Source organism: Hipposideros armiger, unplaced genomic scaffold, assembly GCF_001890085.2.
Source record: "Hipposideros armiger isolate ML-2016 unplaced genomic scaffold, ASM189008v1 scaffold_1383, whole genome shotgun sequence".
Taxonomy (NCBI): domain Eukaryota; kingdom Metazoa; phylum Chordata; class Mammalia; order Chiroptera; family Hipposideridae; genus Hipposideros; species Hipposideros armiger.
This window is the reverse complement of record NW_017732733.1, coordinates 35,299-50,376: the sequence shown is the minus strand read 5'-3', so window position 1 is coordinate 50,376 and position 15,078 is coordinate 35,299. Positions and strand designations below refer to the sequence as shown.

Below are 15,078 nucleotides of genomic sequence, written 5' to 3'. Positions count from 1 at the left end.
AGGTCCTTTAAACGATCCTCATTTTTTTGGGTAGGTTTTTTTGTTGTTGTTTAGGTGTTTTCTGCTACCTTATCTTATAAATCGCTGATTCAATCATTGGTTTCATCTAATCTACCGTTGATTTTCTCTAATATAGTCTTCATTTTAGTTATTGTAGTCTTTATTTCTGACTAGTTATTTTTTGTTTTCTATCTCTCTGTTGAAGTTCTCCCTGAGATCATTGAGCATCCAGTGTTTGGAACTCTGCATCTGGTAGATTGCTTGTCTCCATTTTGTTTAGTTCTTTTTCTGGAGCTTTGTTCTATTTTTTTATTTGGGACATGTTTAATTGTCTCCCCATTTTGGCTGCCTCCCTGTGTTTGTTTCTATGTATTATGTAGGGCTGCTATGCTTCCCTGTCTTAGTAAAATGTCCTTATGCAGTACGTGTACTGGGGCTCAGTGGCATAGTTGTCCTCATCACCTGAGGTGAGTGCTCCAGGTGTTTTTCTTGTGTGTGTTGTGTTTGCCCTCCTGTTGTAGTTGAGCCTTGGTTGTTTGCACATCAATGGGAGGGATTGATCTTTGAGCTGATTGATTGTGAGGACTGGCTGTGACTACCATGGAGGAGCTGCTGTGTAGGGACTGACTCTACGGAGCAGGATTCACTTTAGCAAGTGCCTGCCCAGTCTGCCCTTTGGGTGTGTCATCCCCATAGGCAGCCTGATGTTGCTCTGACTGGGTCCAAAGTTGGCCACTGACAGGTGTGCCTGTCCTGGGGCCTCTCAGGAGGGGCTCCACCACAAACCAACTTCAGCTTCAGCTTGTGTCCTGTCCAGAGACACCTTGCATGAGCCATAAAGCAATCTGCAGATGGTCACTGCCTGTACTGGTCTTGGAGTTGCCTTCATAGGCCAAGTCATGAACCAATGTCGGGTGTTGCTAATGCCAGGCTTGGGGCTGCTCAGCCAGAGGTATGGGACACACCAAATCCAGATGCTGCATGTTTGGGGTTTGTGAACCTTTGAGAGATTTTATGATAGTCCTCAGCTTGAGCCACAACAAGCTGTTTATGCAGAAAAGCCACTGGAAGCAGCTTGGGTGGACCTGAAAATTGGAGAGGGGGGTGAAATCTCAGAGAATCAGGGCAAATGAAAGGTGTTAGCCAGGTTGATGGAGACTCATATATGGTGGCCACCTGTGTCTGCATGCTGGGAGCTGGAAGGGCTCAACCAATAAACAATGGCTCCTCCTACTTCTTCCGTGTGGGAGAATGCTGCCTCCCCTCCCCCGACCCAGCCCACACTCTGAAGCCTGACAACTCAGTTCCGCTCCATACATATGTCACTGGAATCTTTTTTTTTTTTTAAAGATTTTTATTGGGGAATTGGGGGGATGGGAACAGTGCTGGGGAATTGGGGAAAGGGGAACAGACAAGTTGCTGTCGTTTTGTTCTTCAGTCTAGTTGTGGAGGATGTTGCTTCACTGGCCCAAGTTGGCACCATCATTGCGCTCTTCCCTGGCGAGGCAGATCAGTCGCCGGCTTCTGGACGGCCGCTCACTGCGGCTGCTGGCCGCTCACGCTGGCTGCTGGCCGCTCACGGTAGCCCATGGCAACCCACTGCCACAGGGGCTGCAGCCCACGCCGTCGCCGGCGACTCATGGCAGCCCAGCTCCAGGTCGAGCTGTTGTTCAGCATCTTAGCTGTGGAGGGCAGTGTCACTGGCCCTCATATGTGGGATCCGAACCGGGCCCCTCTGGCATCCCAAGCGAGTTCTTAACCATCGCGCCACTCGGCCGGCCCTGTCACTGGAATCTTTTGAGTTGTTGCCCCAGAGCTGGAGCTCAGAGCGAGCACATTTGTCAGTGGGTGAAACCCATGTGCGGTCCATCCTTTTAAGAGAAGTGCCTGGGACTACAGCTTCTCCCGGTCTAACTCAGCCACAATCTCCACTGGCTTTCACAGCCAGAGTTATGGGAACATCTCTCTCTGGCATTGGGACCCTGGACTGGGACCCCTCACTCCTTCAGGGAAGCCCTCCACAGCTGAAATAGCCTTTCTGATTTTTAACGGTCACATGTGGGTGTGGGACCAGCCTGTTCCGTGTCTCTGCCCTCCTACCAGTCTCTATGTGGCTTTTTCTGTATGTCCTTAGTTGTAGGGCTACAGTTCAGCTAGACTTCAGGCTATTCTCAATGATGGTTATTCTGTAGTTTAGTTGTAATTTTGATGTGGTCATGAGAAAAGGTAATCACAGCATTTACCTACACTGCCATCTTGATCAGATCTCTCCGGGGAAGTCTTGAAATCAGACATACTGATTTACTGTCATTTATTTATCTTTAAAATTGTTTTAGCTATTCTAATTCTTTGTCTTTATACTACATTTAGAATATTTTTCTCCATATCTACAAAATTTTTACTGCAAATTTGACAGTAATTGCATTAAACTTGCATATCAATTTGGGAAGAATTGACACCTTTACTATATTGAGTTTTACAGTCTATGAATATGGAAGGTATCTCCATTTATTTAGATCTTCTGTGATTTCTTTCATATACAGTTTGTAGATTTCAGCATTTAGTTCTATACATATTTTATTTATACTAAAATATCTCATGTTTAAAATAAATGTATTACCCACCAGGCTGGCCCCAGTTGTTGGCACTGCTTTCCTTCCAGAACCATGTGTACCAGATGGCAGCTGGCCTGCCACTGTCGCTCTGCAGCCTTGGTGACCTGGGCTCTTAGGGTCACAGCTCCCTGAGCTCCCACAGCAACAGTGTGGAGGTGGCAGTCGCTGCCAATATGGGAAGTTTCAAGTGCCGTGGAGGAGCTCGGTTGACTACCAGAGGGAGCTGGCACAGTGGCAGATGTCACTGACTGAAAACGGCAGGCAGCCCACTGTACCAGGGCAGTGCTGGCCCCCAGCAGAGGATTGACCAGCTGCCACCCCCCGCCCTCACTGCCACCTCTTGCCCCCTCCCCCTGTGGCCAGATGCCACCCAATCTGCTGAGTACCCTGCAGTACCCTGCAACCCTTGAGAAACCCTTGTGAAACCTTGTCATCGGCCTCGCCTTGGGCTGGCCCTGGAGCCCGGCTGAGATAGCAGTCCTCCCCCGCCTAAGGTGACAGACAGCCAGGAGCTGAAGCCTCGTGCAGTGTGCAAACAGGGACCTTCTTCACTCTTAACCACCAATGCACACTTGTTAGAAGACAAGGGCCTGGGCCCAGACTCCTGCCACAGGGATAGGCTAAGGAGTAAGGAGGAGCTCAGCCAATCAGAAAAGAACCCCGCAATGCTACAGGACAAGCTACGAATTTCCAACAAAAAGCTGCAGGAGTAGGAGACCCTATTCAATGCCAGGAGGAGACGACACAGAAACCGGCGCTGGAGCACCAGACGCGGCTGTGATGGCAGCAGGAGGACAAGGACATCCAGGTGAAGGGCATTATCAACAGTTTGATGTCAGGGGAGGAGGAGCTGAAGAAGGAACACGCAGAGATGCAAGCAGCTGTAGACTCCAAACAGAAGATCATGGATGCCCACGAGAAGCGCACTGCCTTCCTGGATACCGCCAACACCCGCCTCGTGAGCACCCTGACACAGCTGAAAGAGAGGAACAGCATGCAGACCCATAACAACATCTCCCCCACCAACCCCACCAAATTACAGATTACTGAGAATGGCGAGTTCAGAAACAGCTGTAATTGTTAACCTGCCGGGGAGAGGGAGGACTGGGGTGGCCCAGACCAGGACCTTGGCTTGGGGAGGAGCACCCCGCAGTTGCAGCCCCAGTGCGGGGGGAGGCCGAGGCTTAAATCCCGGTGCCCTTCACTTGCAGCCCAGAAGGCAGCCACAGAGGGACCAGAGACCCAAGACAGGGGAGCCTGCTCCCTTCTCTTCCAGGCCAAGAACCATGTTAGGTGCAGGCCAAAGACATTGCATGTGGGGAGTGGGACAGCATGGTGGGAGTGGGTGGCCAGCCAAAACATGTCTTTGTTGGTTATTGAAAATAAATAAATGAATAAATAAATAAATAAATAAAAATAAAGTTATATTTTAAATTTTGGTATCCATGTGTTCATTGCTAGTATATAAAAATTGATTTTTATGTTTGTTTTATATTCTGCAACCTTACTAAAGTTATGTATTAATTCTGAGAAGTTTTTTTTGTAGATTTCGAAGAATTTTCAATGTAGTCAATCATGTTATCTTCAAAGAGAAAGTCAGTTTTATTTCTTCCTTTCCAATCTGTATGTCTTTTCTTTTTATTCTTTTCTTTTCTTCTCTTCTTTTCTTTTTTCTTTTTATTCTTTTCTTCTCTTCTCGTCTCGTCTCATCTCGTCGCTTCCCTCCCCTCCCCTCCTCTCCCCTTCCTTTCCCTTTCCTAACTTTTCCTTTCCTTTCCTTTTTTTTCCTTTTCTTATTGTATTAAATATAAATCCAGGACTATGTTAAATAAGATTGCTGAGAGTAGACATTCTTTCTCTGTGTCTGGTTCATTCTTTCATCATTAAGTTTAATGTGAGATGTAGATATTTTTGTAGATATTATTTAAGTTTAAGAAGTTTCTCTTGATCTCTATTTCCTGAGAGCTATTGCCGTAAGTATTGAATGTAATTAAATGTTTTTTCTGCATTGCCTGATGTGATTCTGTTATTTTTTCCTTTAACTTTTTAATGTGGCAGATTGTATTGACTGATTTTTCAAATATTGAGCCATTCTTATATCTCTGGAATAAACTCATTTGGTCTTATTGTATAATTCTTCTTATACAGTGTTGAATTCCATTTACTAATATATTTTTTAAGGATTTTACCTCTGTTTATCAGGGGTAAACATATCCATAGTTTTCTTTTTCTGTACTGTCTTTATCCTGTTTTTGTATCAGGTAATACAAGCTTGATAAATGAATTGGGGAGTATTCTCTCTAGTACTACTTTCTGGGAGTGATTGTGTACAACGGGTGTTAATTCATCTAAATACTTGGTAGAATTTATCAGTGAAATCTGGGTCTGCATTTTTGGCGGTGTTTGTGCTTAAACAAAAAATTCATAAATAACTAAAAAAAAGTCCATTAAAATTATGTTTCCTGTTGGATGAATTGTAGTAATTTTTGTTTTTTGAAGAACTGGCCCATTTCACCAAAGGTGTTAAATATGTATTTGCAGAGTTCATAGTATTCCTTTATTATTCTTTTAGTATCTTCAGGGTCTGTAGTGCTTTCTTCTGTTTAATTCCTGATATTGGTAATTCATGTCTTTTCTCTTTTTCATTGTTACTGTTGCCGGAGGTTTGTCAATTTTATTGATCCTCTCAAAGAACCAGTTCTTTGTTTCATTGATTATTGTTTTTCTGTGTGCAATTTTACTGATTTCTGCTCTTTATTATTTTCTTCCTGTTGATTGCTTTGGATTTATATTATTTTTCCCCCTTGGATCTTGGAGTGGAGGCTTATATGATTGTTTTGATACTTTTTCTCTTTATAATGTATGTATTTAGTGCTAAATTTTCCTCTTAACACTGCTTTCACTATATCCCACAAATTTTGATAATCCAATTTAATGATTTTTTAAAAATTTCCCTGGAAACTTTCTCTTTTATTTTTGGTCTATTTAAAAGCATATTGTTTAGAGTTTTTTCCTGTTGTAGCTATACTATTCATTTCTAATTTGACTTCATTATGGTGAAAAAATACACTGTATGATTTCAGTTCTTTTAAATGTGTTGAGGATTATTTTATAGCCCATGATATAGTCCATCTTGGTATATGTTTTGCAAGAGTTTGGGAATAATATATGTTTTGCTGTTGTTAGGTGATGTGTTCTATAAATGTTGTTGATTAGATCTTGCTGGTTGATGATGTTGTTAGGTTCTTCTGTAGTCTTGCTGATTTTTTGTCTAGATGTTGTATTGATTGTTGAGAGGGGCATATTGGAGTTTACAACTACAATTGTGGATTTGTCTATTTTCCCTTTCAATTCTATCAGTATTTGCTTCATATATGTTGCCACTCTAGTGTATTGTGAACACACATGTACATTTAGGATTTCTATGTTGTCTAGATGGATTGATTTTTTCTAAATGATATGATGTCTCTCTCTGTGTCTGATAATAATTTTCTTTGCTCTGAAGTCTACTTTATCTGATAGTAATTTTGGCATTTCTGCTTTCCTTTCATTAATGTATGTCTGATACATCTTATCCATCCTTTTACCCTCAACTCGCCTATATTATTATTGTTGTAGTTTTTATTTTTTTTAATAAACAGCATATGATTAGATCATGTTTTAAAATCCACCCTGCAAATATCTATGCTTCTATTTTAATTGTTTGCTAGGGCTTAAGTCCTCCATTGTTTTTGTCTCTGTCCTCTCTCTTTTTTCCCATTTGTTTACATTTTCCTGTTTTCCTTTGGAGTATGTGAATATTTTTTCAAGATTAGTTATTGTTTTTATATGACATTTTTGAGTGCATCTTTTTGCATAGTTTCCTTAATGGTTGCTGTGGATATTACACTATATATATAAATATATCTATCTATCTATATATCTATATATATAATTTCCTTGGTATAATGAATTACATATATATAATATATATTATATATTATATTATATATTATATATATTTTATATATATGTATATGTATATATATATGTATATATACATATATATATATATATATATATATATATATATTCTCAGTATAATGAATGATTTTCAGTGGAAATCTGGACATTTGGGATATTGTGCCATGAGGCTCTGGGTTTGATTTATACCTTCTGCTTTAGCTGGCTTCCTTTACTGATACTGCAATGGTAGAAAAAGGTGTAATCACTACCTGGTTTCTTTCATGCCAGAGTAGAAGTTCAAGTTTATCACTTGGCCTCCATTGACATCCAAGGTTGGAGGACTCTGTTACTTCTGGATGGATGTGGAAGTTTCAGCTCACCCCTAGTTCTCCCCTGACTCCATGGTAGAGGTTGCCTTGTTACTGTTGGCAGTCATGAAAGTCCTGACTCTCTCCCAGGACTCCTCGAATACTACCCAGTTATTATGGAGAATGGGTACCATTTTTCTTCAAGTTCCCTACTTGGCTTTCTCTGTTGGCACCTTAGGGGTGAGGTGTTTTGCTACAACCTGGCAAGGTTTAGAAGTCTAGACTCTCCACCTGGCTTTTATTGGCTTGGGTAGAAGTGAGGGCATACTTTTTTTCCTGTTCATTTCATTACAGTAGAGCAGTTATTGTTTATAGTTTTCTGTCCTGTTAGACTATTCCTTTTCTGATCTTTTGGCTAGAGAGAGCAGGCTTTTACTGAGGCTTTAGTTTATCTGTGCCTATTAGTTTTACCAGGCTGCCTGCTTCTTCAGCTCTATGTCTGGGATACATGAGACAAACAAACAAAAAAAAAACCCGCAGGGCACTCACTGTTACTTTCTTCCTTCTCATTCCAAAGTCCAGCCAGTCTGATACCTTCTCATCACTTTTCAGTGTCTCCTTCTACTTGTTTTATATATAATGTTAAAATATATTTTATATATAATATAGTTAGAGGATAAATAGGGAAACATATGTCTTTTTCATCTGCCTTGAAGCAGAAGCTCTTGTTCAACTTATTCTTTTCCATATCTACTTTATAGAGAAAAAAAAAAGAAGTTAACGAACAAGGATGCCCTTGTCTTCCCAATTACAGACCTATAAAATGACCTGTTTATGCCCCCAATTATTCCCCCTTTTTTTCTTTATATAATAAAGGAAACTTCCCACCTGGGAGCTAAGGCCAAACCTCCTATTGAATGCTAGATCCCATTTACTCCTGCTCCCCCAGGAGAATTAAAAAATAAATTAATTATCTCTTTCCCTATACATAGCTTTCTCCTGTTAACTAGATTTTTCTATTAGCTTTTAATTGTGCTCAAGCCCTTTCCATTAAATACATGTCAAATCTTGGTCTTGCATTGCCTCCAGTTATTGCTCTGGCTCCCTTCTTCTTTCCTTGACTTTCTCAAGAGAAAATGTCCTTATTTCTTTATCTTCCATCTATTCCTCAACCATTCCGATGTGGCTTTGGTTCCCATAATTCCACCTCCAAGCAGTGCTACTAAATAGAGGTATTTTTTATTAGTTTCAAGTGTACAAAACAATGTAGTAGTTAGACATTTACACCCCACAATATTGCCAGGTATATGAAAGGAAGTTTGGGGAATATACCGTAATCAATAATGTTATAAATAGAGGTATTTTTTGTACGCCATCTTTCTTGAACTATTACAACCTTTTGGCTATGATGATCATGTCCTGCTTCTTGAAATATTCTCTTCCCTTAGCTTCTATGAGGGAATGAGACAGCATTCCCCTGGTTTTCCTTTTAATTCTCTTGCTGTTTATCTATTTTCTGAACCCATTCTCTTCTACCCTGCCAGTAAATGTTGAAGTACTCACAATTTGGTCACAGGCTGTTATCTCAGATTACTGAAGTTTTTCTCTCTGCACATTTTCATCTGTACCATGACTTCATTAATCATCTATACACAGATATTCACATATTTATATCCAGATTTATCTTTCTTCTAAGCTTCATACTTGTAATCTATAATTCTTCTTGGAAGGCTGAAATTCCCTACAAACCAATATGTCCTAATTGAGAGCAAGATCTCTCTAACCATCTCTTACTACCCTCCTCTAACACATAATGCTCTTTCCCTGTTCTCTGAGTTAGTGTATGGCATGATTATCCATCCAATTATAAAATCCAGGGACCGATGTAGTAATCAGATATGCTGCCTTCTTCTCCTTTATCTCCCTTATTCAACACATCACTATGTCCTATTAATTTTACCTCCCAAATAACTCCCTAATCTATCCCTTTGTGTCTAGTCCCACTGCCCTTACTCTCATCCAAGGGAGTCAAGGAAACTAGAATGGAGCCAGGAGGCCATGAAAAAGTTTGTCTTATGCATGTCTCACTCAAGAACTTTTGAAATTTTAAGCCAACCATGAAACCACATCCCGAACTTTACTTCCTCCTTATCTGGCAATCAGACCATCTACATTCTTCACTATGAAAAGAACCAATCTGTCTCACCAGTCAGCATCATTCATTTACATAGTGGACCTAACCAATCCCTGTTAACCTAGTCAATATCCTTCATTTGCATAGACAATCTAAATGGGATCTGCACTAGTGGGTTTGGCCTTTATAAATCCTGCTTTTCTTTGTCCTCTTTGGAGCACAATTTAAGTAGCTACCTGAATCTGTGCCTCCCACATTTCAGCACCCTACCCCCCTCCCTTGTTCAAATAAATTCTTTTTATTTTTTATTATATCCAAAATTTTTTCTTGTTGTTGTTAACAGGATGATCAACTCTCTCCTGCCATAGCTATTGCCACAGCTGCCTAAAGATTTCCTTACATCTATCCTTGTTCCTTACCAAGCTTGTTGCCACACTGTAGCCAGAGTTATTTTTTCAAAATTTAAATTTGATTCTCTGTCTCTCTTTCTTTCTCACTCTCTCCTTATCTGTCTATGGAGGAATGGTAGCAGAGGGTAAAGGGATTCAAATATATGGTGATGAAAGGAGAACTGACTCTGGGTGATGAGCACACAATGTGATATATAGATGACATATTATAGAAATGTACTCTTGAAACCTATGTAAATTTACTAACCATTGTCAACCCAATAAATTTAATTAAAACAAAAAAAGATTATGTTCTATAGGAAAGCAAAATTAACCATATATTTATATATGTATATATATATATATATATATATATATATATATCCATTTTTCTTTCCAATGCTCTTAGAACTTAGACATAACTCATTTAGGTAGTCAAAAGCTCTATGTGGTCAGCTTCTCTCTTCCCTAGTCTTCAATCTCATTTTGCACAATTTCCCTCCAATTTCTGCTACAGTCACACTGGCCTTTAAATGACAAGTCATTTTCCTGCATGAACCCATTTATCCCTTTCTATTCAACTCTATATTTTCCTCATCCTTCAATTCCTGGCTCAATCATCATTTCCTGATGTATCTTTGCAGTGTTTCATTTATTCGATGCTTCTCTTATTTATGCCCATGCCCCTCCATTAGATTTTAAGAATCATGAGGCAGAGGATGCAGTTTATTGCTTGTCCTTCCATCCTCCATGTGTGGCAAGATACCTCACAGAGTCAGTGAGTTGCACAAAATGCATGATGTCCATGGAGCTGTGCATTGCTGCAGCTGGAATTATTTTACTTCAATGCACAGGATGTCAAATACATATTTTAGAATGATTGAATGAGATCAAATAAATGGACTTAATATGAATTGGGCATATGTATGGGAGTAGTTGATATGAAAAAGTAAAATGTCATTATTAAAATTTAATTTGGGGCAATTTTATTGATACTAGTGCCATAAACTAAAACAGAGATTACAATAAACAATTTTAGTATCGCTATGTTCATTGCAGCATTATTCACGGTGGCCAAGACATTGAAACAATCGAAGTGTCCTTTGATAGATGATTGGATAAAGAAGATGTGTCTTTGTACGTATATACATTGGAATATTGCTCAGCCATAAGAAAAGGTGAAATACTGCATTTGCAACAGCATGGATGGGTCTTGAGATTATCATGCTAAGTGATATAAGTCAGACAAAAAAAGTTGAGAACCGTATGACTTCACTCACATGTGGTATATAAAACTGAAGGCAACAAATGAACAAGACAGAAAAAAAAGCAAAAGCTCATAGACACAGACAATAATTTAGTGGTTACCAGGGAGTAAAGGGGGAGAGAAGAGGAAAAAGAGGGTAAAAAGAGTCAAATATATGGCGACAGAGAAGATTTGACTTTGAGTGGTGAACACACAATACAATATACAGATGATATATTATAAAATTGTATACTTGGAACCTATAAAATTTTATTAACCAATGTCACCCCAATAAATTTAATTAAAAAACTATTTTAGGAGGAGGAGATTGGGCTTATTTTTTTTACATATAAATTTTGCTAAGTTAGTACAGATCTCTATTCTTGAAGTCTGGGGGTGGGGTTTGGGAAATTGGTTTTGGAATCATCAGCTTATAGATGGTATTTGTAGTCTTATATGTGGAGTCTTATATTTGCAGTCTATACAGTGGAGGAGGGGAAGCAAATAGAATGAGAAGAAAAGAGGGTCAAAGATAAAACCCTGAGTAGCCCACCCTAAGATTAAAAATGTGTCATCACATAAGTCATTAAAGGAGGAGGTTTCCAACAAGGGTATGATAAGCACTATTAAGAGCTACAATTTTCATTCATATGAAGAATGAATTGGGGATTGTACACTTAGTTTTTCCATAGTGGCCATGTGGAGATGGTAGGGGACTCAGGAGTGAATGAAATAATTGATGATAAACATAGGACACAGTGGATACTTAATGGCAAGACAGGATCCAGGGAGCTTTTTGGCACAGTGAGGTCCTGCTGAAGACCAGGATGTTTTAAAACCTGGTGGCAGTTGGGGACAAAAAATAGAAATGTAAAGGGATTTCAGAGGCAAGTTGAAGTAGTTCATGCTTAATGATCTCGATTTTCTCAGCGACACTGACCACTTATTCATCAGCTGAGAGAATGGGGGCAGGAGCCTTATGGGGGCCTGAAGATAAAGACAAGACTGAGAGTCATCACTGTGGGGAATAGGCAAGGGAGCCAACTGGAGCAGAATAAAGGATTTCTGAGTGACACTGAAAGCTCAGCGACAGCTGACTTCATACTTGTGTAGTGAATTTTATCCAACAGCACTCTGCATCCCCAGGGCAGCAAAGGGGAAAACATGTGCTTGTGTCAATCCAGGCCTGGACATCATTAGAGTCTCTGCAGAGAAAGATGAAGGGGTTGGGGGAGTGGAGGGACTTGTAAACATGTAGTTGAAATGATTGACAACAGCAACCAAACTGACAGGGAAGAAAGAGGATCTGGGCTGCGGTTGATGGGCTGAGAAGACAAAGTGGGACGATGAGACTGGAATTCTTAATGAGGCTTTAAATTAGGTCAGTTTTATTGAGACAGGTGAAGAGGGAAACTTCAGTCAGACATTGAAAAGTTAAATTAGAGATTGTAGAAAAGAAGCAGTAATGCAGAACTGATAAAAATGCATGGGTTGATATTAGACACACCTGTGTATGAGTCTTGTCTCTTTTAGTTATTAGGTGTGTGAACTTGAAACTGAATTGCTTAATCTTTAAAGTAGAGATAATGATAGTTCTTACGTCAAAAGCGTGGAGCGAGAACTAAATGTGATAAGGCTGTGAGGCACTTAGCACAGTGCAGAAGATGGTACACTCTCTAGGAGTAGGTGGATATTCATACTTTTACCTTTATGATGATCATGTTATGACCTCAGGGTATGGCTGTGACTGAGTGGCTGAAGATTTGCAGAGGTGCAGGATTTTGGAGTGGAGATTTGAGACCAGAGTATAGGAAGGGTGATTCACATGGCTTTTTGGGTGGATAACAATATCCTTGCTTTGTCTCCTTACTGACAATGAGTGCTATGGCTATAAGCTAGAGATAGTGCCCTTGGCTTCCCAGGTCCACAAAAGGCACTTAACCAAGGCATCCCAAAGCCCAACCCAGTTTGGACCATTTTGCAACTGCATGTACACATGCAGTCAAGTTCACGTTTGTTTGCTCATAGTCATTCCCTGAATATTATAGTGCTTCATTTGCATAAAAGGATGCCCAGGTTTTAGTAGTGAGACCTTTGCAATTGTTTGGTTTCTGCATATAAATTGGTTCTGAGTCAGCCAAACATGCTATTAATTAGGAGACAAACAATAGAGGCCAGTTGGTAACATTTCCTTTTGCTTATTTAAATAGTCAGCTTACTTAGAGTCAAGCCATATTGATTCTGCGAAGCTTTATTCAATTAGTGCCCACGTGTGCATTCTGCACTGTGTAGTCAGTGAGGACTCAGGTGGTCTTGGGAGTGACTCTGGGTACTTCCCAGGAGTGTTTGGTCACCACATGTCCTGCATAGAAGATGGAGAGGTTCTGACCCCTGTTAAATGGCACTTGTCCTGCCTCTGCGGACACCAATCACATCAGCACTGGCAGGGCTCCTACAGTCCAGTTGACAACCCATTAGAGCCCACAGGTCTGGGTTCCCAGTGCAGCCTGAAAGACCTGAGAAAGATAACTAATTGTTTCTAGATAGAGAAAAGAAGTTAGTAGTTAGTGAGTGCCTACTGTGTGCCAGATACTGTTCTAAGTGTGTTACTGAAAGTTATTTAACTCTCTCTTATAGCAAAGAGAACTAGACTCAAAGAAGCAAACACCTTGTCTAAAATCACACAAATTGGTGAAACTGGGATATGAACCCTGGTGTTTTGGAATCTAAGGCCCATGTGCTTAGTGGACTGCTACAGTGTTTGTTCCTTTGTGTACATTTTCTTTTTCAGGGCTTATTGGGAAATTTGAACAAATTGCGTAATGGGTTATGTGGGTTTTTTTTTTGTTTTTTTTTTTTGTTTTTTAGCTGAGCCATCCTGCTACCTGTTGGCAGCTCAGCGGCTGCTCAGCTTGGGCTGGACTCAAACCGCTGTTGCTCAGAGCTCAAACTCTTGAGCGAGCTCTTAACCAACTGAGCCACTCGGCCGGCCCATGGGTTATGTGTTTATAGCTTGAGAAACTGCCTATGTGGGGAACATTCAGGACCAAGGTGAGATTCTGGCATGTCAAAACAGGGCATTAGGTGTCTAGAAACCCAAGGCCTGTTGGAAAGGAGGTGATGAGAATCAACGGGGCTGCCAGTTACCTAGAGAGGCCATAAGAAGCCCCCTAGCAAAGTGGCAGGAAGATAAGGGATCCAGGTCTGGAAGTCCTGAATCTAATAGGAGATTGCCACACTGCAGGGATGACAACCATCCTTGTCTTTGCTTAAACAAACTGAAAAGAAGTAAGAAGAAAGATAAGGACCAGGGAGACACAGGGATGGTATCAGGATGTAGTGTAAGAGGGTTCCAGAGATTCTGGCAAAAGAAGATCTGGCAGAATAAGGATTTCATTGGGATAACAGGTAAAGTCAATGAGATGTCCCCTCACCCGAAAAATGATTAAAATTAAATAAAACAGAAACGGCAGTTAAGTCCAGGAGTGGGGATTCAGGATGCTCAACCATTCAGTTTACCTAGGGCTATCTTAATTTTTCACTGAAAACTCTACTTCTGGGGAATACCTCAGTCTGGAATGAGTCCAGAATGAGTCATTAACGCAGATTCCATGAGAGGCTCAGGAAAAGGGTAAGAAGAGATGGGAGGGCAGCTAATTGGTTGTCACTGGAATCAATTATCTCTCTCAGCTTCAGTGTCCTTAATTATAAAGTAGAGAGAGGGATTCCTGTCTTGTGTGGTTACTGTGATGTCAAGAGCATTGGAAGAAAAGGGACGTAGAACTAAAGTCATCGTGGAGCATTCTCTCTGAACCATGCTGGTACTACAATGTCTCCTTAATAATCACTTGTAATATTATTTTCCTTGTTTCATAGGTAAGAAAAAAAATGAGTTAATGAGGAACTACTAAGTCACTTATTCTAAGTCATATGACTGGAAAGTAGTGGAGTTACATTTTAGGACCAGATAGTAGGGATAAGGAGTTACATATAGCTAAAACATTTCCTTGCCACTGGGGTTGTAGAAAATCCAGGGTTGGGTGCCTCACTGCCCCACAAGTCCCTTCTACTGAGAAGAATGTCTGGGGGTGATGTTACTCTGTTTTGAAGTGTCTGAGCTACAGAGTGCTGGATGGTTCTCAAAAGAGCTGACCCTTCTGATCTGAAATTTTGTGTTTTTTTAAGAAGAGAAATAACCACTCCTCTGAATTTATGTTAAGTAGAGAGCTGGCCAAACCAATAATGCAGAGATAAAATGGAATAGGATCTTCTGCAGTGATGCCTAAGAGTGCTTGTCAGGGATTAGGTCTTCTTGGTTTGAAAGAGGATAATCAGCTCAGAAAAGAGAAGGTGACTTTGGGTACAAAATCTGTTTTTACGGAAGCTGTTTGGCAAGCATTTCATCAAGTGAAGATACACACCTGAATTGATCCACTAAAAC

General features: G+C 40.3%; 1 pseudogene; it reads left to right on the top strand.

The window, feature by feature from the left end:
• Positions 1-2,611: 2,611 nt before the first annotated feature.
• On the top strand, positions 2,612-3,699 carry LOC109377387 (disabled homolog 2-interacting protein pseudogene; annotated as a pseudogene).
• Positions 3,700-15,078: the final 11,379 nt, after the last annotated feature.